The 5,178-nt window shown below is 34.9% G+C and overlaps 1 long non-coding RNA gene across 1 annotated transcript; it reads right to left on the reverse strand.

The window, feature by feature from the left end:
* Positions 1–278: 278 nt before the first annotated feature.
* Positions 279–3,159, reverse strand: LOC127864164 (uncharacterized). The gene is made up of 2 exons (XR_008041547.1): positions 2,183–3,159; positions 279–1,636 (listed from the first exon to the last, which is right to left on the reverse strand). It is a non-coding gene; the product is annotated as an uncharacterized LOC127864164 (long non-coding RNA).
* Positions 3,160–5,178: the final 2,019 nt, after the last annotated feature.

A 5,178-nucleotide genomic window follows, 5' to 3' on the forward strand; every position in this document is an offset into this window, starting at 1 on the left:
TTCATAACAATAAGACGTCATGTATATATCTCAAATAAAGAGTTACTGTTTGAATAAACTGATCCCGGCCGATGCCCAAAGTGCACACAGGACGCCCCCAATGCCCATCAATCACGCTAACTTAAATATTATAAATTAACAATTGTGAAACATTAATTTGTTCAAAGAAGCTGCTAATATCTGCAAGATTCATTCATCACCACCAATCAAGAGAAGTGTACATGACTTCACGTACACCCCATACAATAATCAGTAGTAATAAACGATTCAGGTAAAACCGCGAGCGGGATACGCAACCCTACTGCCATTTTTGTTTTCTTATTTTTTTTTTTAATGGCAGGGGGACGTATGAGGACCCATGGCTCAAGACCGGTGTCTAGGTGCCTTCATCACCTCCCGAAACCTCTAATTTTAGAGAAATCTACAAATAAGCAGCTATTATTATACTGTAAACATTAAGTATTATTTAGTATAAAATGTAATTAAAACATTATCGATTTCATTGCGCAAATTAAAATAACAAACAAACATCAAAAGCATCCCGCACACACCCCGGACATCAACATAAAAACAAACAAATCACTCAAACCATAAAATCCATAATGCACCTAAAAAGAATGTTGATAAATAATAAGTATTCCGAGATATATATAAATGCATATGACGAACAGCTATATTAAACCGACTTCAACATCTTACCAGTCACACCAAAATGAAAATATGAAGTAATCGTACAATAAGAATGTCTTTAAAATTAAACGTTCATTACGAAAGACAATAAAAAATAACACTGAAATTTAAACATTCTAATATTTCAATAAATATGCTGGAGGTACTATCTCCAGGAAGTGAGAGTCTCGAAAAACATGACAACAATAACTTAAAAAACCTCATTCAAACACAATATTAAGTAAAAAATGAGTCAAAATAATCAAGAAAACTCAGCTGCTTCAGACTTAAATGAAAATACACCCATCGTCTTTCTCAGTAAAGGAATCGGTTTGTGTTAAGATCCCATCTCACATGGACTAAAAACTGAACTGAAAATATACTAAATATAGACTTTATAATTGCAAAATTATAAACATAAAAGCAATGTAACCAATTATTTAACCATACATTTGCTCATTAAGGGCGGGCGGGGTTATCACCCTTTCATTTTCTTGTTCCATAACGTTTGCCTGTCAAATACACCCTCGAATGGCGACTCAATAGATGTGCAAATCATATATACCCCAAAACGAAAAACTCGTGCGCTTTCGCGCTAAAACATGCACACAAAACCCGTGCATTATTCGCGCTAAACCATTACCATAATCTCTCTTCTAAATAACACGTAATAAACCATACTATACCGTATTTATCAAACCGAGAATAATTTCATTTACTCATAGTTATGAGTAAATTTATTATTCTCTATTCTCAAAATACTATTAAAATCTCATCATCTTTATAACCCATATCATCATCATTATCATTATCATACAAATAATAAACCAAAGACAAAATAGGAGTGAGTGCTTGTATTTGACAGGACTTTCGTATAAAACAAAGAGAGAATACAAATAATATGAAACATAAAATGAATACCCAAATATTCTCCACCACGTTATATACCTCTCGAACTGTGTTTTAACTGAAAAGATACAATAACAAACATTTGTTAAAGCAATAACAATAATTCAATCAAAATAGGCACACTATGGCCTTCAACAACGGTCAACTGACCACACAAGCCAACTGGCTTATCAACATCAGGCACACTCTGGCCTTTACAAACGGTCAAATGACCACACAAGCCAACTGGCTAATCAACATCAGGCACACTCTGGCCTTCACAAACGGTCAAATGACCACACAAGCCAACTGGCTAATCAACATCAGGCACACTCTGGCCTTCACAAACGGTCAAATGACCACACAAGCCAAACGGCTTATCAACATCAGGCACACTCTGGCCTTCACAAACGGTCAAATGACCACACAAGCCAAACGGCTAATCAACATCAGGCACACTCTGGCCTTCACAATCGGTCAAATGACCAATCAAATAATGCACAAGAAAATTAAACAGATATAATAAAACAATATTTACAAAATTAATGAAAAACATTAAAACGGAAATAAAAAATATCATAATCATAATCCTTATAATAATAATAACATACTACATAAACGATACCTTTATGTTCTCCAATACTTAATATACCATTCGTACTGTCCAGTTACTGCACTGCAAAAAATAAACTTGCAAAGATTGTTAATTCCATGTGAACATGCTTTTTAAGAAAATAAGGTCAACTCACAAAAGCCAACCGGCTTTCACACATCAGATCAACTTGCTTTTAAAAACGGTCAACTGACCATACAAGCCAACTGGCTTACCAAATGAGGCCAAATGGACGTAAACAAATTGGTCCAATGACCACAAGGAACATACACACAACACAAACACAGAACTTAATAATACTCAAAAGCATTTCCAAACCATTTATATAATAATAATATATTATAGTGTCTTTAAATGTGCTACGAACAACACATCATACATTTCAAATCACACATACATTAATAATGACTTTTCACAAATCTAAATTTAGCGACACCGATAATCTGTCTTTCAAATAATCTTTAACATATCCGTCCTTAGTGGAAACACTTTTTCATCTACCATGTCTTTGCCAAAGTCTATCCACAGTCTTATTATTGGCACTTATAAATGCTCCACCAGCACGAAAAGAATGAAGTCCATATTTAGAAGAAACATAACCCAATAGACTTAACTTCTTCTTAAAACTATCATTTATAATAGAATAACTTATATGCTTATTATTGGAAATCAATTTGAAACAGTGTTTAACATTACACAAATAAACTGGTCTAAACACATAATCAGTAGATGAACATGCAATATCTGCAACACACAAATACTTTTCAAACAATTTCACAGGACATGTGTCTGTATTAGTTTTTGCAATCAGAATAGTATTACCTTCTCTTAAAATGTCCGTTTTTGACTTTTCAACTTTAATATCACAATGCGTATCTAAAAATACAACATCTGATCTTTTAACAGACAAAATTTCACTTATCCTAAAAAACCAGCATAAGATACCCCAAAGAACAATCGCTCTCAGAAACAAAAGTGTGATAAAATTTCTTTAAAGGGGCCTTTTCACAGATTTTGGCATTTTTTTTAACTTATTCATTAAATGCTTTATATTGATAAATGTAAACATTGGATCGTAAAAGCTCCAGTAAAAAATCAAGAAAAAAATTTAAAAAAGGAAAAGAACATTGCCCGGAGCAGGTTTCGAACCAGCAGTGACCCCTGGAGTCCTGCCAGAGTCCTGAAGTAAAAACGCTTTAGCCTACTGAGCTATTCCGCCGGGTATACATTCTTGACGTATTTTATACCTTATATAAGCAATATTCGTAGTTTCACAAAATTTAACGACAAAAACAGAACTCTCCAAATTATTCAATCGTTTCGCGTTGCAACGCTTTATAATTTTTAAGTTTTAAAATCGTCAAAAGATGCATATAATGGCTATATTAGAGCATGGTTAATGTTCAGTATTACTGTTTCCTCACAAATATCATAACTAAAACGAAAACTTACGAATCTGAAACAACTTCAGCGCTTTAGATAACTTTTGGGGTATATAGGGTAATTAACCCCCTGTTTTTGACAACAATAGGGTTTTTGTAAATTCAATAGAGTTTTAGCAAAAATTGTCACCCCCTACTTTTGAGCTTAATTGGGTTTTTCACCCCCGGTTTTTTAACTCAATTGGGTAATTGAAGGAATGACATATATAATATAATTAAAATCAACTAAGGTTACTACATTATTTATTCAAATGGAATTAAAAAAAGGTACATGTACATAACAACAAACAAACTTAAATTGTACACTTCAAGATCTGCCTGATCATATATGCGAAAAATAAATCAACATTTGTAGCAACTGTCTTGTTTTTTTGTTGTTTTTTTTTCAATATAACATTTAGCTCATATCTGTCAGCTTTACCTAGTTCTTAACAAAATTATGCAACTCTTATAGGATGCAAACTCCAGAGTAAATTCAAGCCAAGTCAGCAAGTTTTTTGTTTCTTAGCTCTTGGCTTGTATGCACTCTGCAGTCTAGGCTTCCTTCTCCTTTTTTGCCTAAGCCAGTAAATGACAGCTGGTGAGGGATCATATTTTGATATGTCTGGCCCCAGCATACAAATTGTCATGAGAGTGTTTAATGCTTCATTTCCTAGGGAAGCTCTTTGTTTGCATTTGAGTCTGTTCTGTGTGCTAAATGTTCTTTCGCACTCAACACTGGTAGGTTGCAGGCAGATGGCTATTGCTGCCAGCTTGGCTATATTGGGTATAATGTCATTGTGCAGTAGTATTACCCTCTTACAAAGTTTATTAGTGGGCATATCAGCATAAGCTCCCTTTACCATACCCTGAAATCTCGGCCATTCCTCCTGGACCTTGGCTGGGTCTACTAGAGGCTGAACTACTCTCACTGTTTCTTGTAGTCCCTCAATGAGGTTGCCGTCAATCACTTTCACTGTTTTCTCGTAGCCAAAGAAGGTGGACAAAGACTCGAGTGCTTCATTACATTCCTCCTGTGTGGAAATGTTTATCTGCTGGGGTTCAAACAAAGTACAAAAGTCATTATAGTGATCACTGTCTGTTTTCCTAAACCTGTCACTGATGTTCTTTTTCATCCTTTTGATGTAGTCTTTCCTCACGGTAGCAAATTCACTTCCCATGTTATCATGGTACTTCAGCTTTTCTCCAGAAAAGAAAGCTCCATCATCTGTTATCTCTATATCAGTCTTCATTGATGTCAAACACTTTCCATCTGTGGCTTCCATAGAAGACGATTTGGACACAGTTGCATCCATCACTGGTTTGATTTCACTGAATAGAAGATTTTTCTTCTGTAACTCACAGCTTAGTACTGCTAGCTCATTATGAACATCCAATATGAAGGCAATTGCTAGGGCAACCTTGTATGAGCTGAAATACTTCAGGAGTCCCTTGGCCACAGAATTCTTCTCTGCAGCGAATTTTGACAATGTTGCCAAAACAGACCCAAACGACTCGAACACAGCTGAAACTGCATTTTTCAAACCCAACCAGCGAATAGAATAAGGCTCTTTGATCTTTATCTCA

Source organism: Dreissena polymorpha, chromosome 1 (assembly GCF_020536995.1).
Source record: "Dreissena polymorpha isolate Duluth1 chromosome 1, UMN_Dpol_1.0, whole genome shotgun sequence".
Taxonomy (NCBI): domain Eukaryota; kingdom Metazoa; phylum Mollusca; class Bivalvia; order Myida; family Dreissenidae; genus Dreissena; species Dreissena polymorpha.